Source organism: Protopterus annectens, chromosome 3.part1 (genome assembly GCF_019279795.1).
Source record: "Protopterus annectens isolate FY-2018-M chromosome 3.part1, PAN1.0, whole genome shotgun sequence".
Taxonomy (NCBI): Eukaryota; Metazoa; Chordata; order Ceratodontiformes; family Protopteridae; genus Protopterus; species Protopterus annectens.
The window spans coordinates 234306932-234330750 of record NC_056732.1 but is presented as its reverse complement, the minus strand read 5'-3'; the positions used below and the strand labels follow the sequence as shown (position 1 = coordinate 234330750).

The 23819-nt window shown below is 38.5% G+C and overlaps 1 protein-coding gene across 1 annotated transcript in view; it reads left to right on the top strand.

Annotated features, from left to right (window-relative positions):
* The window catches only part of LOC122798074 (collagen alpha-6(VI) chain-like), a 1097601-nt gene that overhangs the window by 388299 nt on the left and 685483 nt on the right, over positions 1-23819 (top strand). The window lies entirely within an intron of this gene.

Here is a 23819-nt window from a genome sequence, read left to right as displayed (position 1 = left end):
GGTGCAGTGGGGCTTGCCCCCTGCATAGAGCATTTTTTTTTTGAAGTTCCGAGACTTCGATCATTAAAACTTGATCTTTAATGATTCGAGGTTTCGGAACTTTGATTATATGATATAGGTCGAACTTTAATGATCGAAGTTTTAAAACTTTGAATCACATAACGGAGATCGCCATACAGTGTGGAAAGGTAAGATTCCCCTTTAATGCACTGTAGTGCAATCTCAGAGATGATATATTTACGTAGCAGGGGGGTGTGGCAGGTGCAGGGTGGCTTGCCCCCCTGCATAGAGCATTTTTTTTTTTTAAGTTCTGAGACTTCGATCATTAAAGTGTGTCTTTAATGATTCAAGGTTTCAGAACTTCAGTTATAGGACATAGACCCAAAGCCCAGGTTTGTTCTGAATTAGCACTTAACAAACAGTATCACTTACAATGACCCTGCTGACTTAGCCAACCTGCTAGCAGATAGCTTCCACACAAATTTCACCCCCTATACCCAAGGCCCATTCGACATCCCCAATACTTGTCCTGCACCTCACATCTCTATAGATCAAGTGTTAAAGGCCCTATCCAAGGCAAAGAACACAGCTTCCATGAGACCTGATAGTATCCCAGGCTGTATTCTGCACCATCTCCAGCAAGAAGTAGCTTCACCATTGAGTACCCTATTCAAAAGCAACCTAATTACAGGCTTCATTCCAGTGGAGTGGAGAACTGCCATTGCCAACCCCTTGCACAAATGTGTTGCCACTACTGAACCTGGAAACTATCACCCATTAGCTTAACAAGTCTGATCTGTAAAGCCATGGAGTGTATTATTATGGATCTCATAAACAAGGACATAGGCAATCTCCAAGCACTTGACCCCACCCAGTTCGGATTTGTCAAGGGCAGATCTTGCCTGTTGAACATGGCTGGCCCTGGTGAGGGAAAGACAGTACATACTGCTTACTTTGACTTTGCCAAGGCCTGTGACACAATCCTCCACTCGGGCATCATCAAAAAGCTAAAATAACTTGGCATAAGTCCCCATCTCATCAAATGGTAGCCAACTGGCTCACTGATAGGACCCACAAAGTTAAAATAGGTGCCTCCACCTCTGACAGTAGACCTGTCACTAGTGGTGTTCCCCAGCCCAGGCTTCTATCCTGGGACCCCTACTGTTTGGCATCTACTTCATAGAGGTCCAGGTAAAGAGAAGAAGGCTTGTGGATGACCAAGTTTGCAGATGACTGTAAGTTGGGTGCTGTCACTGACTCCCCAAATGATGTTAACATACTGCAAGAGGGTCTTACAGCAACAAATGACTGGTGCCAAAGTCATGGCCTTAAGTTAACTACAAAAAAATGTATTATCATACCATTCAGCAAAACATGGCCCCCACTGATTACCACATCAACAGCAACCCCTAAACAAACATCCTGTGATGAGAGACCTGGGTACTCAGATTGACATCAATCTCACATTCAGCCATCATATAGCGGCAGTGGTCAGAAAAGCCTTTTACTTGGTTCATCTCATAAGTAAAGGGATTGTATCTAGGAAAAAGGAGGTTTTTACTTCTCTGTACTCCTCCCTCATTGGGCCAGTAATTGAGAATAATGCCCCGTTTGGTATGTACCTCTCCAAATACCTGCACCAATTGGACACATGGGCGCCGGAACCATAGAGCGAAGGGGGAGGGCCACCCCCCACTTTTGCAGGATCGAGCAACTTGTCTTTTCAACTTACCCCACTATATAGTGTGATTGCATGTCCGATGTGCGATCTTGTTTACAAACTGATGGTGTCTGGTGTGAGCATAAACATATCCATAGTTTCCTAAGAGTCTATAGATCCCGGTGCAGCCCAAGCCCAACAGTATCTCTCAGTCAGTCCATTAGAAAACAAAAGCTGAGCCTGTCTGATTGATCCAAATACTTGTGAAATGAAACATACATACCCAAACACAAATATATGTATGTACACAGTCTAAACACAGACAGTACCAAAGTTCACATTCTCACTTAACTTTGAACCCGACCATCTTTGGCATCTTATCTCTCAAGTGTCCTCAGTCACCTGCCTCTCTTAATGCCTGTGTCCCCTCACTCCCCCAGTCCTCCAGTGACATTTGGAGTAAAAAAAAATGAAGAATTGCACTTAACAAATAATAATGACATCAAGTAAGTTACAAAAATTAATTTGTTCACTTCTTCAGTTAATATACATTAACTCCACTTCCAAGATTCTCCGTTCAGCAGCTGGCCAGGCTAGCTGCAGTGAATAAGCTGAGCTGCCTGCTTGTCAAATTTTAAGTATTGGAATGGTAGTCAAATCGTGAAATGAGCCACAGTACAAAATAAAAAATTAAGAAAGGGGTAAAAGCCTAGAAGGGTAAATAAATCCTGACCTTCCCCCCATATAGTGTGATGTGATGTCCGATGTGCAATGATTGCAGATCATTGTGCGATCTCCAAGATTCTCCGTTCAGCAGCAGCTGCAGTGAGCTGAGCTGCTTGTCAAATTTTAAGTAAATTAAATATAAGTATATATATATATATATATATATATATATATATATATATATATATATATGGTTTCAGTTGAAACCATCGAAGTAACACAACATTGAGTCTCACATCATCAAGACCACAACATTGTAAAGTGAAACCAGCGAAAACGGAAAGCATCGAGTTGCACAACATCGAAATATAAAACACGAACAACACCCTGTGACAGTCCCATGCAGTAAATAAACAATAATCGGTGGCACACGTAAATACCCTCTGTGGCATCATGTTAGCATTGCCTACGAAACATGCCAATAGTACAAATGTTTTGCAAAAGTAGACTTATTCACTCGTATTCTAAGTAACGCATAAGAACGGAATGGAAAGATATTCGTGAAGGAAACGGTAATACATAACTCTAAAGTGAACATTATTACAACACGCCTTTGTTTGCTATATACATATTTACAACATTAAAGATGCAACACTACTTAAATAGGTATCTGCAGCACATATGTAAAACGTTTAACATATTTTAAATTTTAAACTATCTACTACATACATATAACGCTCCGACAGCATGGCTTACAGTCGATGTTCCCTTCATGAATATCTTGCCATTCCATTCTTATGCGTTACTTAGAATACGAGTGAATAAGTCTACTTTTGCAAAACATTTGTAGTATTGGCATGTTTCGTAGGCAATGCTAACATGATGCCACAGAGGGTATTTACGTGTGCCGCCGATTATTGTTTATTTACTGCATGGGACTGTCACAGGGTGTTGTGCGTGTTCGTGTTTTATATTTCGATGTTGTACAACTCGATGCTTTCCATTTTCACTGGTTTCACTTTACGATGTTGTGGTCTCGATGATGTGAAACTCGATGTTGTGTTACTTCGATGGTTTCAACTGAAACCATATATATATATATATATATATATATATATATATATATATATATATATATATATATATATATATTATATTAGTCTTGAAAAATGAGCCATTGAATTATTGGGACTTGGGAGTACCTTCTATGGTAATGATATAATTCCATAGTTTGGGGTAGTTGCTGTAGCCTGGTTAATACATGGCATGCAAACACTGTTATATCATTTGTCTGTTTATGCACCGGGTTGGCGGTTGCTAACAGGCTGAATGAGGCTTGAGCTTCTACAGAGATCTTAACTACATGACAAAGCAGTCAGGATTCCAAATTCTTCCAGCCTGTTAATTAGGCTGTGTCTCTTTACACCAAGTTTCATTCATATGACCCTTCTGAGATCATTAGAACATTTGGTTCCTACAAATATGTTTGAATCGAATCGTTTTTGACCCATTTGCATATTTTATTTCCATTGCATCATTTTATTGCCTATTTATTTTATTTCTCTTCTTGCACCAGAATTGCTAATGAGATCCCAATCTTCCCCACATAACACCTTCTTACGTCCAGCCTTCTATTTTCTCTACAAAAGCATCTCTTGTCACACCTGAAAGCATCATCTTTTGTTTGGGTAATGCCAAAAACAATAAACAAAAAGCCAGTTGGTTGCATGGTGCTCTACATTTCTGGTTATCAGCAGACTTATTGTTAAATTTAATTAACATATACATAATGCATGGCACTGACCTCTCAGCGGCATGTAGTGCAAACAATTGCAATTACTATAATGTACATGCTGTTATTATGGCATTGTTTAGCATTTATGAAGGTCAGTTAAAAAGCATTAACAGGATAAAGAAGTTCCATTTCCTGCTTGATAAAGACACCTAAGGCTGAGAGAGGAATCACATTCTCCAGTTCACCTTCTAAATAATAAATACAAATAAACTTGTTACTTGTATCATTGCAATCCTAATACTCAAGAGGTAGAATTTAGACAATTTAGGCCTTTTCTTAACAGAACTACAAAAATCCAATGGCATTAACTGCTCAGAGCTTGTACAGGATCCAGACAAACTGTTAGTACTGTCAGCCTTAGACTCTCTGTCTGCTCTGTTGTCTGCTTTTGTTAACCAGAATCAGATAGGACAGTCTGCCCGGCACCTGACTGCTGGGTATGGGTAAACATGTCAGTCCCAGAAGAGTCCAGAGTAGGTTCCGAGAAAAAAAAGGTTACAAGAAGTCTCAAGTCTGTACTACGAGCACACAAGACAAGACTAAGACACTAACTTCCACTTGTGGGGGGGGGGGGGTTCATCTTCAAATTCAGGGGACTGGGCATACTGCACTAAGCAAGTGCATTGGTCTGCCTCCCCCGCCTCAGCCTGATTAACTTAATAGTTCAGTCTGGCTCTGGTGTCTGGTCAAGGTTCAGTGGCAGGTCACAGGTGTAAAAATTTCCAGATTCCAGAAGTTAGTCGTTGTTGTTGTTGTTGTGTTCTTTCTGTGACCTTATAAATAACCCAAACCTCCTTCTCTCTAAATCAATTGATAGTGACTGAGTGAACTGAATAATTCTGAATTTTGTTGTTGTTTCTTTCATGCATACTATACATAGACAAAGTAAGTAAGCCTTAAGGGAAAGTATTCATTTTTTGGTGTAATTTTGATTTTATTTATACTGGAAAGGTCTGGTCATTGGGGGAAATGTTTCATTAATGTTCATTTTTGTGCTTGTGCATACATGGTGTGGAAAAGTAATTAAGGGAACCTTCTCTTTGGAGGAAATGGTTCATGTTGAGTTGATGTCATTTGGTCGTGCTTGTGCATACATGGTTGGACAGACTACTGAGAGGATTAAGGGAAATATTTCATTTTTGGTGCTTGTGCATATATGGACAAACCTGACTGAAGGGGTCATTGGCGAAAATGTGTCATATTTCATTGATTAATGCTTGTGCTTACATAGACAAAGTGAAGGGGTCATTGGGACAAATGTGTAATTTCTGTGCTTGTGCCAGCATGGATGGACAAAGTAGAGAAGGGATTCTTGGGGGGGAAGTGATTCATTTTGATGTCATTTGCTCCTTACATGCATACATGGACAGGCTATTGAACAAGTCATTCGGGAAAATGTCTCATTTTGGTGTTTTTGCATACATGGACAAACTGCTTAAGGGAACCTTGGGGAAATGATTCAGTTTGATGTCATTTGCTTTTCATGCATGCATGGACAGACTACTCCCGAGGGGGTGGTCATTAGGGGAACTATTTCATTTTGGTGGTTGTGCATACATGAGAAACTATGAAGCAGTCTTTTGGGGAATGTAACCCCACAGCACTATAATTTTCATTTATCAGTTATTTCTTGAGTGTTTATGTTACTACTACATGGGTTTATAGATTTATGCTGGACCCTTTACTATTTGGAATGTATTTTTCAGAAGTCTAGGCAAAGGGAAAATGGCCTGTGGGAACATGGTATAACATGGCTAACCTGGTAAAGGTCTGACCTATGGCCTTTAGTATAGTGACCTCCTATAAATTTGTCAACCCTTGATCTTATAACTTTGTTTGGATTTTGTTTTGATTGCAGCTTGCCGATTCTTGGTTTGGGGGCCTTTCTGTTAGAATGCAGTGTGAGAACGAAGAGAGTAGTGTATTATACGTTAGTAGTTATGCAGATTTATTTTGAGTTGTGACTGCTGTTTGGAACTGTTCATAATTCCCTCCACCTTCACTAAAGTCCCAGTTTCAGCTGCTGAAGAAACACATCCCCAAAGCATTATACTGCCACAACCATGCTTCACTGTGGGGACGGTGTTCTTTTGGTGATGCAAAGTGTTTTTGTGCCAAATGTACCTTTTTGAATTGTGGCCAAAAGTTCATACTTGGTCTCATCAGACCATAACACATTTTCCCGCATGCTTTGTTTTGGGAGACTTGATGTATTGCTTTGCAAATTTTAGCCAGGCCTGGATGTTTTTCTGTGTAAGAAAAGCCTTCTGTCTTGCAACCCTACCCCATAGGCCAGACATATGGAGAATATGGGAGATTGTTGTCACATGTAGTACACAACCAGTACTTCTTGCCAGAAATTCTGGCAGCTCCTTCAGTGTTGCTGTAGGTGTCTTGTCTTGGCAGCCTCCCTGACCAGTTTTCATCCTGTCTTTTCATCAATTTTGGAGGGATGCCCAGTTCTTTGGAATGTCATTTGTCCCATATTTTCTCCACTTTTTTATGACTGTCTTTACTGTGTTCCATGGTATATCCAATGCTGTGGATTTTTTTTTGTACCCTTCTCCTGACTGATACCTTTCAGCAATGAGATCCCTTTGATGCTTTGTAATCAGAGTCTCTTTAATTGAATCATGGCAGGTGTGCACCCAAGAAGACTGAATGCTATAATTAAATCAAAAGGTGCTTCAACAACGTATTAGTTTAAGTGTGTGCACACTTATGCAACCAGCTTATTGTACATATTTTTTAAATATTTTTTCCCTTAACAGATTTGTTTGTTTTTCAATTGACTTGTACAGGTTATAGGTCACATTAAAGATGTGAAAAGTTTTGAAATGATTTATTGTGGTTTCATTTTTTTTATATCACAAAAACCTGGCATTTTCACAGGGGAGATTACACTTTTTATATACACTGTATCTCTCTCTCTCTCTCTCTCTGTATATTTATATATATAGATAGATATATATTTATAGAAAATACTAGGTGGACATAAAATAGGCTTCACTGGTGGTAGAAAATGTTCTGATATTAATATTTTAATGTAAATATTCTATATGCAGGTAACAAAGTCCGTTGACAAGGATCATATGTAGTGACCCTGAGTCCCTGACTGTGGAGAACCCTATTCAGTGTGAGGCTGACCAACTCTGTAAGGAGCAGATCAAACTTAATCTGAAAGTGAAGATGCCAAAAGCGGACAGAAAGAGGAAGCGTGACACAAAAGAGCTAGCAGATATTGCTGCAAAGATCCCTCAAAAGCTAAGCTATTGGTTTGGTTCTAAGACAACACCCACAACATCTCATACCAGCAGTGATTGTCACAGCTCTGAAAACATCATAGACACCCCAGGCCCTTCCACTCCTTCCACTTCCAGTACCATTGCAAGCATCCAGAATGTTACAGCAGAGACCCATTCTGCATGTGAAATCAGTGTCACTGTTGAAAATATTAATGTAAACACCTCTGCTTCGAGTAAAAAACCAGCAGAGGATTTCCAGAAGATGACCATAGATTTGGATTTTGCTAGTGATGCTGCCAGCTGCACTTCTAGCTCAGATTTGGATGCTTCCACCACGACTGTTAGCTACAGTCACTTTCCAGAAGTGCCATCTGTCTTGGAAGATGCAGAATACCAACAAGATGAAAGTAGTTATCATGCAGCTGAGAACATGCCCCTTGCTCCATTTGAGCCAGCTTGTATGACTACTGATCATCCTTCCCATTTTCTAGCATGCAGTTGAGTTAGTTGCACAGTTTACCTCAATATATTTATTTATTTATTTATTTACATTTGTTAACCGGGTGGTGGCCGACTGGGCTAGTAGCCCGTTTTCAGTGGACACCCAGGGAGAAAAGCTCCAGAACATATGAGACATATGATATAGACATAAGATTTATACATGAAACAACAAACAACATTACAAGAGTTGAATAGCATAACATACAAGAGTCGACTAGGATAACATAATCAGACTTGGATTCAAATAGTCACTCCTAGTTAAAAAAAGTAGCAATGATATGTATATTAGGCAGACCAACAAGAAACAGAGACTGATTCATGGATATTCAACTATTCATACAAATATATATGCATCAAGATTGTTAGGCAGAGTGAGAAGATGTTTTTGAAAGAAGAAAAGATATTAAAGGTTGAAATAAGGTGAAAAATGTGTAGACAAGGAAAGGAAATCCTAGCCAGGAGCTATACATTTGCAGAGCCAGTGACTGTCGCGGTGTTTTTTTTAGGGCAGTTTTAAATGAGGATAGGTCTGAATTTATTTGTAAGTTTTGAGAAGTTTGTTCCAGTCCTTAGCTATATTGTGGGAGTAGAGGGAGTCACCGAAGTAATTATGAGACTGGGTCATTTTTAGCATGAGTTTGTTGGAAGATCTAAGGGTTCTGCAGGTGGTATTAGGTTGAACAAAGTTTGAGAGAGCAGGACAGTTAGTTGGGTTGTGGATGATTTCATGAGTAATGATAAGTTACTTAAGAGATAGAAGATTGGGTAGCTCTAGCTATTTGAGCTGTTTAAGTATAGTACAATGGTGAATTTTATGAGGTGTATTGATTACAAACTTAGCTATCTTGTTGTAGCATGAATCTAGGTTATTTAGGTCAGACTTACGTAAGCTGGTAAAAATAGTTGAGCAGTAAAGTAGGGAAGATAGCAGGTGTGACCTAGCTGTGGCAAGTTTGGCTTCTTGTGTAAGGTATGCTTTTGCTCTATATAGAGTGCCTAGTTTGGAGTGTACTTTTCTGATAGTTATCGAGATGTGCTTATCAAATTTAAGTTTGTTGTCAATGGTAACACCTAAGAGTTTTGTGTGGTCAGTAGGTTCTATTTTAGTGCCATTTGTGGAGTAAATAGTGATGGGAGGTATATTATGGCTAGTTGAATTGTTTGCAAAGATCATTAACTTAGTTTTATTTGGGTTAAGAATGAGCTTACAGCTGGAGAGATAATTTTCTATGTCTTGGAAGGCAGATTGAGTCAGTTGTTGAAGCTGTTGCTGGGAGGGGGCAGCACAGATTACGGAGGAATCGTCGGCATATTGGATGATGGTTGCATACTGGGTGGCTGAGTGTAAGTTGTTGGTAAATATGGTGAAAAGAAGGGGACCAAGTATGGATCCTTGGGGTACCTCTATGGTGATGGGTACTAGAGAAGAGAGTTTATTGTTCCATTTTGTAGCTTGTTGTCTATCAGTCAGGTAGCTTTGGAACCATGTTAGGGAGGATAGGTTGAGGTTAAAGGTTGCAAGTTTATTAAGCACTAGTTGATGTGATACAGTGTCAAATGCTTTAGACATGTCTAGAAAGATTGCAGAGACTAGCTGTCTAGCATTTTTAAGCTGACAGATAGTGTTAGTGAAAGATATAAGAGCAGTGTTTGTACTGTGTTTAGGTCTAAAGCCATGCTTGGTTGCTGACAGTAGGTTATTAGTGGTCAGGTAAGTCACGAGTTGTTGGTGTATGAATTTTTCTAGGATTTTGGCTTGGGGGAGATAGGATTGCTATAGGTCGATAGTTTGTAATTTCTCGGGAGGGACCACCTTTGTGTAGTGCTATGATGTGGGATGTTTTCCAGATAACAGGTACATAGTGGTCGGTGATAGAGCTATTAATTAGGATTGAAATGGGATAGGTGATGGATGGAGCAGCTACTTTTAGGAATTCATTGGGTAGTTTATCTGCAGCGAGACTACAGGGTTTCAGTTTGCCTAGGAGTTTTTTTATGTATGCTGTTTGTATTGGGTAAAAGGAGAAATGTGTAAAAGGTTCAGGTATGGGCGGGGGGCTTGGATTGGTTGGTTGTCTATGTTATTTAACAGGGTAGTTATGGAGGTGATAAAGTGAGAGTTAAACTGTGAAGCTAATGGTTCAGCGGTATTAGATGTATTAGGCTCTGGGGTTGGGACTTTACCAGGGTTGAGCAGGTAGTTAATGTTTTGCCAAAACATTTGGGGGTTATTTATAGTCTGTTGTTGACAGGTAAGGAAGAATTTCTTTTTGTCAAGAATAATCTTTTTCTTGGTTTGGTTCCTAAGTTGCTGATATTGGGTCAGATGGCAATTATCTTTAGTTGTAAGATATAGAAACCAGGCTCTGTCTCTTTCTTTCATTAGAACTTTGGTTTCATTAGATAGTCAAGGTAGTTGTTTGGTTTTACAACATATTTTTCTGAGGGGTGCAAGGTTATTTAAGATTTCAAGAAATTTGGTGTTAAAGTATTCTACAGCTAGGTCTAGTTGTAGGCTCTTTAGTGGTGACCAGTCACAATGCTGGAGTAGGACATTGAAAGTATCTGGGGAGAAGTTTTTTCTGTTGTGGGTGAGTTTGAATGGAATGTAGGTATGGGATTTTACTTTTTTCCTAACTAGAAATGTAGGGGAATGGTCACTTAATGTAACTGGTAAGCAGCCAGATTGGTAACCTTGGTTCGGTTTATCGGTTAATATCCAGTCCAGTAGTGATTGTCTTTTAGAGTTTTTATCAGTTTGGGTGGGACAGCTAATGGTTTGTGTGAAGCTGTATAGATTAATAAAGTTGGTGTGGTGGTTCAAGTTACAGGAAAGCCAGTCAAGGTTGAAATTGCCTAGGATGATGATTTCCTGGTTAAAGGTAGAGGTGGACCAAGAGAAAAGGGTTTCAATATTGTGCTGATTGTTACCAGGGGGCAGATAAGTTGCTATAAAATTTTGTTTTTATGAGAGTTAGTTTGTAGGCTTGCAGTAAGGATTTCAGCTTTGGGGGTATCAGGAAGAGTATATATGAGTTTTACTAACTTGAGTGATTCTTTGTACATAATTGCTACACCTCCACCACACTTATTTAGCCTATCTTGTCTTATAATATTGGACTTATTAGTTGTAATATCTGAATCACTGATATGGGGCTTTAACCAGGTCTCTGTCATAATCGCTATGTCTGGGGAATAGGTGGCTAGGGTGGCATGAAATTCTGTGACTTTATTTAGGCAACTTCGAAGGTTGAAATTTGTTATTATGAAATCTGCATTAGAGGTTTTAGGTGTTATGGTAAGTGGGTTGGTATCTACACCATGTTGCTCTGTGGTAGTAGAGGGAATAAAATGGGGTGAGGTTTTTATTAGGATGGCCTCTAGGGCCTGGGTTTGGATGTATGTCTCCTTGGAGCTTTATGTATTTTAGGGAGAATAATACTAGATTTTTCAGTTTCATGGTTCTGGAGTTATATTTGTTGTTGGATAGCTTGGGGTTAAGCGAGGGTATTTGTTTAAAAGAGAAGAGTATAGTATTGCTGTAAAGGTATAGTTGTGGACTAATAAGGCTATATGGTTTAAGATTGTGTTGAGGAGCTGTAAGAGGGTAAGTAGGGGAGTGGTAGTATACAGCTATGTGTTGACGGTAGTCTGTAGCATTGAAGGGTATATAGAGGCAGACTGAAAGTGTAAGGTGGAACAATAGGGTGAAGTAGTGTTCCATAGTGGGAGAAGATTTGATGTTGTGGTGTGAGAAAGTATGTCAGACAGTGTATTCTGTGGACAGATGAGGAGGTATATGTAGTTGTTGGGGTAGGGAAAGTGAAAATGTTTGATGGAGTATATTGCATTTGGGAGGGTGGACCTGTAGTAGTTGACTTGAAGCTGAGGATAGCAGATGATTAGGTAGGTGAGAGGTTCTGATATGAGTGGAAAGAAAAGGTAATGGGGAGGGGGAGGGGACTTGTGAAGCGAGATGATTGGTGGAAGTAGTTTGGTTGTGGTTTACTTAGGTCTAAAGGGAATTGAACTGGGGGGGTGGGTGAGAATGGGGGTAGGGTAGGAGAGGAGAGTGAGTCCAAGAGGGTCTGACCAGGAGCTAAAAAAATGCTCCTACAGAGACTATCAGTAAGGTAAGATGGGGCTTGTAGGTTTGGAGGGAGAGTTATACCAGATTCCAACCTAGGAATTTAATGCTAAAAGTGATATTTTGTATCTTCTTCTTTTTTTTTTTTTAAATAAAGTCTTGAGGTAAATATCACAAGCTTGCTCAAACTACTAGTATACAGCTGTGATAAGGATTATGGTTGTAAATAATTTCAAGAGGCACAAATAACTCTGAATTTAGAGGAATTAGATGAATTGGGGTAGGGGTGGAGTCCTTGCTGTTGTGTCGCAAAGGAAAGTACATACACCACATTAGTTTAGCCCTAGGTATATACTGCAGGGTTTCACATTAAGAAGTGAAATTATATCACACATACAAATTTACAGAGTTTGTTTGTCCCGTTTGCAGCCTTGACTGTGGTAGATAACTGCCGCTGTTTTGTTTTGCAGAGAGTAGCACTTTAGGGGACTATATGAATGGAAAAATATGTAGCCTTCCACAAGGGGAAATGAGCTAGAAATGAAATGGAGAGAAATATAATGTTATGGAGTGAATACGTTTGTTAATGGCTGATTAGAGGACACATGCAGTAAAAATGTTTGGTTTACTCAAAAGACAAACAATACAGGGAGAAAATATTATAACAACTGTTTCTGTAATAAGTACAATGCACCTATGAAAACATGTATTAAATAAAACAGTAACTGCCTTTGCTGTCTTTTAAGAAAAAAAAAAAACACCATGATCCAGCCTATCATGCTATGACCCATAGTCCTAAACTTTAGACCAAGAAATACTGTTTGAAATTCAGATAGCGACTGTCATACTTAAGTTGGTTGGTATACAAGCAGTAGAAATTAGGCAGAGGCTAACAGATTGGCTTTGTGTTTTACTGGCAGTGAAAAACAGTTATAGATAACTATGGAGATACATTCAGCATTGCACCATCTTAGTCGCTATGTGTAATGCACCTACTTACAGTCTCAATAGAAAGCTTATGGTGAAAAGTAAAATATTTACAGATTTTATTAGCAATAAACAAACATGACTATGTATGCGCCCCTTACTAGTGTGCATGTGCTATAGTTGTCTTTGCCCAGAAGATGTGATGGCTGACTCATTTTTATACAAGCATGTGTTGCATTTTATTTCATTATTGCTTGTTAAACTGTAGATAATAACTTGACTGAAAACATATAATGCAGAATTAGGCAGCAACAGTATATGGTGTCTGCTCTTCCAAACTCAGAAACACATTATTAAATCCTGAGTATTTATTTTCACTCACTTTTGTTACTGCATGCCAAGTAAAAGATGGGACTTTGTGTTTGTCCATTTCTGACCACAGTCCTGGCAGTCCACTGTAAACTTTATTATGAAGTATGAAATACACAAGCTTTAGCAGTACTACAGCTTGTATATTTACAGCTGCACAATATAAAGTGCATGGTATGATGCCAGTACTGTGGTCATAAGTAAATCTGTTGCATCCCTGCTTACAGAGTTGGTGCAGTTCTCTCTATGCAGGTGACAGGTCAAGTACTGCATCAAGTACTTTTGTTAGCTAATTCCTCTCCACTGATAAGTTGTACAGAAAACAGTAATGTGCTTCAGAATGGCATGCTTGATTTAACAGGACTGCAATTGCTTCTTTAACACATAAAACCTCATATCAACACACATTGGCTTCATTTCTAATTTTGCAAGAAATGTATGTGCAATTATCCCTAATGAAACTTAGGTTGCATCACGCTGATGCTCCTGTAATGGTAGTAAATACCTTTAAAAATTTGCCCTTTTTAAATCACTAAGTGCCCTTCTTGACCTCTCCCCCCCCCCAGCCTTCAATAGCTTCTGGCACCCCTGATTGGAAAGGCCACAAAAATACCTCACAAAGAGAATCCATGGCCTCCAACACCTATCCTATGTGGACAGGCTCAAATCACTATCACTCTACTTGGTATCATACAGATTGCTCAGAGGTGATCTGTGTTTTGCCTATAAGGCAATATCGGACCCTGCCCTACTAGAGATGCTCCATGTCCGTAAGTCTAACTCCTTGTGCATTACTTGCTTGAAAAGCCTAAATCTAATAGACGACATCAACAAAACCTGCTGGAGAGACAAGTTTGTCTCCCAGGGCCTGCCCTGCCTCTGGAATTGACTTCCCATACATGTTAAACAGAGTACCTCACTGAACAAGCACAATCTTGATGAGTGGATGGGAAACCACAAATTTGTCCCAGGGGTTCCATCTGTGTCCCTCACTGACAGGGGTGACAGGTGCTGACTGTGGCTTCTTTTTTGGGAATAAACTTTTGGCTTAGCTTGTAAGAGCCCCAGGGTTATTAGCCTAGTAACCTCCTATGATCCTAATAATTGTGATGTGTATTTAAATCCTGTTTGTAATTTTTAATTGGTATGTTGATCAAATTGTTAATTGCTATGTAAATCTAATGTAATTACTGTCTGTATATTTTAACTGTGGAGCTTTTCTCCCCGGGCCTCCACTGAAAATGGACCTACGTCCAGTCGGACACTCCTGGTCAACAAATGTAAATAAATAAATAAATAAAATAAAAAATCAAAAAAATGCAATTGACTGCCTTCAAGTTGTTTCAATACAATAACCACATATACTGAATGGTATGCAGTTGGGCTTGAGAAAGCAAATTCATAGTGTAGAGATGCAAAAGTAAAAAGGCACTATACAATCAAAATGATTCACAGATTCACAGAGACTTTTATTTAAACATCCATGATACCATTAATTCACAGGCTGACAGAGTACATAATTTACATGTTCCTGAAGCAGATGTTTTGTATTTTTTCAAATGCATAAGCCCAAATGTTTGAAGGAGGGGGCAGTGGCTACTGATGCTGAACTGTGCATACAACTGAACAAGACATGGGATTAGAAATCCTTAAAGATATGATTCTGTCAGGATGGTAGCATGAAAAGAAAAAACTTTGATTTCAAATGCATCACACTTTTTATGATGAAATTCATGTGTAACAAATGACTGCTGTTCATATTCAGTAAGATATATAAAACAAACTACATAGTAAAATACTACAGGATTCATTAAACAATCTTACATATTGTCAACTGTAAATAAAGGGTATGTGACATAATTCTTTGGCCTGATATGTTTCACCAAATTGAGCTTATGGTAAAAAAAAAAAAAAAAAACATGTTAAATCTATAATATGTTTAATAGAAGCAACAGTGTAAATAGGGTCTACTTTTATTTCCCAAAAAGCCAAAATACCGACAACCACAAGACTGAGATGAAAATCACGAAACACGGAATCACAAATCACATAAGTATTCTCAGGGAAGTGAATACTTGTCCAATGGGGGGATTATGCTGTTTCTCCACTGTAGTACGATCCCTAAGTTGGTATATATAGTTGGGAGAGGGTGTGGGGGGTGCAGCCTCCTTTCATCGGACTGTGGGGGGCCTAGCCCCCCACCTAGGTGGGTTTTCGGTGGTGCGCTGTTATTTACTGTTGTTTTGTGCAAGTATTAAGTACCTATTACATGCCTCCAGCATGCATCCAGAAATCACAAAACAGAATGAGACAAAATCCTGGAGAATGAGGATAGCCAGAGGTTGCAAAGAGCTAAAAGATTTCCTAAAAAAATAAACTCCTTCACAACATACAGGATCCCATAAGGGACTTCAAAATAACAGGCTATACGTCCTGCCTAGAAACATTCATCAGGTTGATCAATGGGTTCAAAACACCCATATATTGACCCAGAAACTGAAGCAAGAAAGTAAAACATGGTTATCACATTTGCACTTCACCACAAAGAGATTCGAAAAATTATATAAGATAATTGGGCCATAATAGACAGTAACAAGCCATAAGCTAAACTTCTGGAGCCAGGTCCACAATTTATTTTCAAAAGAAGGAGAAATATCATGGATATTTTGGAATCCATAGACCCTAAAACAAACATGTTGGCAAAAGGCACCTATGGATGTGAAGTTCCCAACTGCAGCTTATGCAGGTACATGAGTGATTCTGACCACTTCCCTTGCACCAACTCAGGGAAAAAATACTACAGTAAGGAGAAAAGTGACTTTAATAGTGAAATGGTGGCCTATAGGGCTCAGAGTTGGATCCAGTATGATCCATTACTCTACCTAGGGCCACGTTTGACTATGATCCGGCTCTGATAGGGCTCAATGCATGCTTTGTAACTACTTCTATATTGGTAAAATGGCCAAGAAGATCAAGAAATGTATATCCCAGCACCTTTTAGTTGTCTGACTGAAAGTAACAAGGAATGTGCTAGCCATGGATAGCATGGAAAAAAGAGGCCATAATTCCTACAAGTTCCATGTATTCAACAAGGTTTGACCTTCCCCAAAGCATAGGAACAAGACATTAAGGTGGTAAATTCATCTGAATGCATGCAATAAACTTGTTCCATAAAAAGTGTACTGGAACTGAAAAAGCTTAACCACAGCCTGTATTATCATCTGTGATTCCAAATCTTAAATGGTAGTCAACGTCACAAGAATGCAATATTACCCCATCCTCTGATTGTAAGCCCAGATTTTTTCCCCAATCATTTTTTTCCGAACAAATAAGAGCTACATTTTTGCTTTCCATCTACAACCTCCCACACCATTGGTGATTTATCTGGGGCCACTAAAAAGATACATTTCCTTTTCACTGACAGACGACCATGGAGAATGAAATGCTATCAAGTGAGTAACAGAGAATGAACTAAGCCCTTCATTCCACATTAGTTTTAGGTCAGCCAAGGAATTATTCTATTTCTACCAGCTGACTTTAACATTTATATTGTGGACAGGACTAATGCAGCAACTAGGGCTACTCTTTGGAATGCCAAAGTTCAACTGGACTGTTTGTTTGTGTTTGCTTTTTCTTTGCTTGTTCACTTGTGTATACAGTTTTTAATGGTTTTCGATGTTCATAGTCACAGTTTATGCTTTGTAACCATTTTGCTTTTCTATTTAGAGGTTTTCCAGATTGAATCCACTGTAATCTTTGCATTTATTCTGTTGTTTCAGCAAACCATTGTGTTTTCTGACAGATTTAATATACCAGGTTCAGCAACTTTATCTGTTGACCCTTGTACACTGACATTTTATTCCCTATGGTCAGTGGCATAGTAATAAGTAAGTGCTTCCACCATCAGTGGCATGTTCCCTCCATCTGTGGTCTACATTTGGCTCAAAAAATCTGCTCATTCCAAAAAAATCATTACCACAGCCAGAGAGAAGAACCAATAGTCAGTTCCTGCCTTTATCCCCAGTAAGGGAGCAGTTGCATCCATTACCTCATTAGGGAATAGTACACTGTACAAAATTGTTACCTCATTATGACTGTTAGAATTATCCTAGCCTAAATCAAGTTGAACACCCACTACTGCATGCAGCCTAGGCAGAATATGATTTTAACAATATGTGGAGCATTTAGCTACAAACAAGGATCCGATGAAGCTCGTCTAGCAGGTGAGCCAAAGTGGGTCAAATTTCAGGTCTAATTAACCACTACTGTTTTGCTAAGAAAGGTCTGATGCAGGATAAAAAAAAAATTAAAGCTCCATAAAAGTAGCATCTACTATTGACACAGTCCTAATCAGACAATATTTTTGAGTTTTGTTACTTTTTGTGTTTTTAATCATAAGAAAACCAGTAAAAACAGGCTCTGTCCAATTTTTGATGAAAGATTAGAATATAGTTGGTAACTATTGTCCTGCAAGAATGTGCTTTAATAAAATAACAAGATACTTAAACACAAACAGGATGGCACACAAAGGATCTGAATCCCCAGATGCAACCATCGACCCATAACATAATTCTTAAAGGAATAATTATATATGTACAAGAATTTCTGTACTGAAAGCAATCTCAAATATACAAAAATTGTAAAAACATTAGGCCTATTTAGCACTGGAATGGTACGCACAATACAACCGTTATTGCTTGTGGATTAAGATAGAAAATATAAGGTTATTATTTTTTGTACTAACTTGAAAACTAAGCACAAAGTTAGATATGGCTGGGTGTAAAGCCAAGGAGCTGGAAACAGTTGTTATGAGGAAAGACCCACTAAATGGGAAGGATTCTGAAAACCATATGCAGATTAGTAGTAAGGAAGTACCTCTAATCTGGGAGCTTCAATTGCAGCCAATTAAAAGGCTAATTCTTAAATCCATATATAGACTGGTAGCAAGGAAGCACAACCAATTGGCAAGCTTCAATTATAGTTTATTAAAAGGCTAAGTGGAAACCAATCACAACAATTGCTCCTCCCTTGTCTTTTTGCTGAAAATAAAATAAAAGAACAGTGCATTAGTCAGTATTACTGTAACTTTTTCCTCATCGGGTTCGATCTATAACACGAAAGTGCTTCTCCAAATAAAGCTTCTTTGAATGAATACTGACTCAAGGTGACTTATTTTGAAGGTTTGAAGGGATTTAATACACATTTTTAGGAGTCAAAAGCCCCACTTTCAGTCCCTAAAGAAGAGGAGTTTGTAGGAGAAGTAGAGAAGAATGGTAGATGAAGAGATCGGGGGAGCCATCCCATCTCCCGTTACTTGGCTGGCTCTCCGCAGTTACGATAAACACTGTTCAAACCTGTCAGTGTGCATACTGTTTTCTTCTTTACTTTTAGAATGATTACAGAGATTTAGATTTAATTTAAAATGTTTATTTCAAATTTTTAGAGGAGAAACACTGATGACCATTTGTTAAACAAAACAAAAGTCACACATGGACTACAGACTTAGCATGATAAACAGTAAACTTCTCTTTCTAGGAACCTCACATTCATTGAAAATCACATTCATTGAAATGCATTGAAACTTTCATTTGCAAAAGCATTAAAATTCTCATTCAAAATGCATTAAAACTGGCATTCATTGAAAATGCATCTGGCCAGTGACAGATACAATTTACTTTGAGCCCTGGGATGTTTTCAAACATGGACCACTCTCATACATTTTAGGGATCATACATAAATCCACAAGTCCTTTGATTCTATCTTGTTCGGCAATAGAACCTAGTCTTCTGCATCAAAGGTGAGCATGCTATCTGTTAATACCACTGACACTGCCAATAAATTGCAGGTACTTTACTGCTAGCTGTGGATGAATTACATGAAATTGTACAAAGATCATTAGCATCATACCATAAGATTCAGCCATGTGTAGCACAGCTTAAATTGAAAAGTATTTGACAGCATAAGAGCTACTGACTACCTGATAAAATATACTAAGTCAATATGCACAATCTCTGCAGAGGTAAAAAGTCTTCTGACAAATTTCACATTAAAGAACTGCAGGTTGCTGCTGGCAAACATCTTTGCATTTCAGTGCTTCATCTACAAAGTATCTGCTGCACTTGAAGAAAAATTGCATTGAAGATGGAGCACTGGTGATATTGCCAAAACATTTTCTGAATTATATCAGCTATGTGATACAGAATGCTTGACAAACAATAACAATGGGTTCAAAGTTACTAGGCATGCAGTTCTGACACATGTACTATTATCTACCACTATGCAAGCCATGGAGGGTACAAGCATATGTATGAAGGCTCCTTCATTTGATAATGACTGTGCTCTGCCCTCATAACTTGTGTAGGTATTGTTATGTCTGGTGCAGAGCACAATCAGGCCATGTACAGACTTACATATCCTGTATGTGATAATGCACACACTATTTTATGTTGGTGTTGCCTTTGTCTTTATTCATGGTTGTGAATCAGACATCACCTCTTCATCCGTGTTGACATATATTGCACCTGCTTCCATCTAGCATGTGGTTCCATTGCTGTCTTTCTATCCCCAAACTGTATACCATGTACTTCCAATTATTGTCCTGCTGCTATGGTTAGTCCTTTTGTGATGTAGCTATAGCTATTCATACACCACCATTTATACAACACATCACTCATTGCAGAGATTTTGATGCACATGTCTTTTGATACTGCAGCATCCTGCCTGATGTGCTAAGCCAGCAGAAACATACTCGCCATTGTATAAACACATATTCCATAACACTGCATGTTACATGAGCTGGGGTTTGGGACAGGGGTCATCCCCACAGCTCCAAAGCATATCTAGTCTTACCTAGAACACACAAAATCACACCATTATATGTAGACTACACCTTGCTTGCATAGTATATGTGCATATTCCCCTTTGTAGCCCTCTTATGTGTGCATCTATCAACTAGATGACCTTCTGAGAAGTCCACCCTCCAGTAACTGTTGATATAGGTTGGTCATATGCCATTTGGGTGAATTATAGGATCTACCAGTGTGGCAGATAAATACATTATATATAATGTCCAACCTATTACAGTACTCCAGGAAGGTAAGAAATTAGAAGCCCTTCCTATTAATATACCTCAGTCCCTGTAGACCACGTGGGGACCTTCATGACAATATGTGTACAATCCATTGCTCCCATGACCTCAGAACAAATGGGCTGTACTGTTATACATTTGAAATATGGTAGCTATCTCTGCAGTCCTGATGGCCAGATATTCACATGCTTCAGTACAATGTCAGGAAACTGTTGTGAGGTACATGAGGGTGACACCCATAATATGTTTAGAATGACCAATATCTGCTGGTTCCTGAGGTGCTGCTATGTAATGCAGTCACAATACCTTCTGTCATAGTACAGATAACTGTGATGCACCATGTCTCTGGTAATGGCTCTCATGATGGCCAAAATACATGCTGTTTGGAAATAGCTATTGCTATTTCCAGCATACTCATAGCTTGTACAACAGCACTCCTTGGTGTTTAGAATAGGTTTGCACCACAGTGCAGTGCACTTGGTTTATGTATTTCTGAATCACTACACCATGTTTGATGCCATAATTTGCATAATCCATGTGCCTTATCTGTATGAGATTTCGCATTTCCATATCATTATGCAGGCATCTGCATGTACTGTGAACCACTCTATCTTCTTCTTCTTTAACATAGCTATGTTGTCTGTGTTTCTGGATGTCCTGCACCTGTTCACTTTTGCCAACTTGCACCTCATGTTGTGCTAAACATCTATAAATCCCGCTCATTGTGTGTGCACAGAGACCTTACACTATTGCACCCCCCCCCCCTCAGAGGTGGTAAATGAAAATGCTCAATAGAATATATATTCAGATATTTAAATCAAACATTCTGTGTTTAACACATTTCAATACATTTTAAAAGGATGCTGTAGTACATTGATACTGTGCTGTAGACCCCATTCAGTAACTTTGGAGTAACAATGTGACCTATTGAAAGCATATAAAATGCACTTTCCTCATATACTAACGGGTTACAATTATTTCATTGGAGTGAAATCTAGCACAGCACAAGGCAACAAACAAACAAACAAAAAAAAATAGCATGAAGTAGTTTGAGGATTTATTTGATATAATATCTTGTGTTTGTTGAACTGAGAAACAGTCTATGACCTACTAACTGTTGTGCTTGCTTCATATAGTGTCTGTGTTAGATCTTTAGAACTTTATATATGATAAATTTGTTTTATAATTTAATAAGATGTATGCTAAAAGCCATCAATACCCAAATGTAATTATCGGGATGGTTTCTTCTCTGTTGCTTTCAGTTTTCTTATCCTTCATACACTAGTGTATTAAATACTGTGAACAAATCTAAAGTAATTTCTGACAAAACAGAGTACCTGATATGGCTGTGTGTCATTATATCTGAACTTGACTACTACAGTATCTTACACTTGGGGTTACATGTGAAGAATCTGTAACAGCTGCAGCTAAATGAGAACGCAGCATTAAATACCAATACTGTGCCCTGTACACTATTGTCTTCATATTGCTGGTATGGCTTTCCTGTATCCTGCATGATCTGTGTATCACCAAACTGGATGACCTGGTTAGACCCTATAAACCTGCTGGAAAGCACTGCTGCACCATTGCAAGGCCGCTGGAAATACTTAGGTCCTGTCTAACAGATTTTAAAGTCCTGCATTTTGTGTTGTATTCTCTATTGAATTCTTTGCCTCACTGGCTGAGAGAACTCAATACAGAGACAGTCTTTTGGAACAATTAAAATGTGTATGTTAAGGTAGGATTTGCAGTGGCTAATATATTATACAATTTTGTTTTTCAAAGAATGTTGTATTTATTGCTTGTTATGTGTCTGTAACTAATGGATTGTTTTTATTAAGTACTTTGAGTTTTATGAAATTGCATTTTATTTGCTTTGACTGGATTTTAACAACTGCAGCATTTTCAATGAATGGTAGATGCTGTTGAAGTGTTCAACATCCCACTGTAACTCTGTTGTTTGAGAATTCATTCTGAATGTTATCTACCCAATGCATTACTATGAATGAATTTTCATATTTCTTATAGGCTTCATCATTAACAAATTTGCTGTGGTGTCTTCATTAAAGTTCTTGGTTTCCTAGCAGCATAGCACTGACAAGCAAGGCTAGAAGCTTCATCTGTTCATCTTGGCTTTGGTTGCCTTACATTTCGCTTGATTACTATATGGTACTAAGTTCAGGAAGGGGCATTACCTGTGCAAATATGAGCTAGCTATCAGAGGTCCAAATTAACCAGTCTTGAAATAATGGCTCTTGCATCATTAGTAAAAAAATGAAGTAGCTCTGTTTTGAAAGTACTCAATTCCTGTTGTTTGCAAATATCTGAGGTAGTGAGTTGCATGCTGCAGGTTCAAGTTTTGAAAAGGTTATTGCCTTGTTGAAATGGCATCTTGACAAGCAGATAGAATGTAGGGCTTAGTTTGTCTGTGCTGTAGTGCCAGAGGAGGGTAGCATAAACACTGAATTAGTATGAATGCCATTTTTCTAGAGAGCTACAGTGATGTTGTCTATGCCCACTCAGACTTATGAATCTGCAGATCTTGTTTGCAGTCACTTGAAAGAATGTGAGTGTTCTGTATAGAATTTAAGAGCAAATAAAGGTAAATATTCGATTTTATCCATTACAAGATTGTTTGGCGAGTAGGTCATAGTATTTGTATGCTAATTTAAGCTGACTCTGTGTTATTTTATGACATTTTGCATATGTGGAGTAAAGGTGAGTTGTTAGTCAACTATTGTGCCTTGGTACTTTCTTCAGTAACTCTAGGTAGTAAATTACCTTGAGATGTAAAGCTGGAGTTTAGTTTTTGATGAGTGCCAAACAGTATAGCAGTTGTTATTTTTACAGGTCAATACATGCTGCCTGTTAGCAAGCAATTCCCCCAGAAAGCTGAAGTCTTGCTGTAGGTTTTCTTGTCATTTGTGATGTGATTTATCTGCCTGTAATATAATAATGTTCTCTGAACAAAGGGTCCAGTTTATGGTTGTTATATCAAAAAGTAGGCTGCTAATTCATATGGAAGAGTATGTGATCCAAGATTAAGCCCTGTGATATACCTGCTAAAAAAGGTACAGTGTTCGGATATGTTGGGTCCATGTGTGGTAGTAAAACTTTTATTTGTTAGGTATGAAGTGAATTACTGTACTGCCCTGTCACCTATGCTACAGTTGGCTAGTATTTTGTGTAGAAAGTTACGTTTGATTCAAAAGCACACACTAGGACAATGAAGACAGCACCTGTTAGCTGACCTTTTTCCATTGACTCAAAGATAAAGTTAGTTACTGTTGGTTCAGTAGCACCTTGGTTGAGACATCTGAAAAACCTGAAGTTATAAATAAATCACTCAGGGATATATGAGCAAACACTGATGTAGACTGGAAGGCATGCTTCTAGTTTCTAACAGCCTGTAACCCTGCACCCCCAAGAGGTATCGTCAGTTTGCTGACCATTTCCATTTCCAGATTTTCTGAGCATCTCCT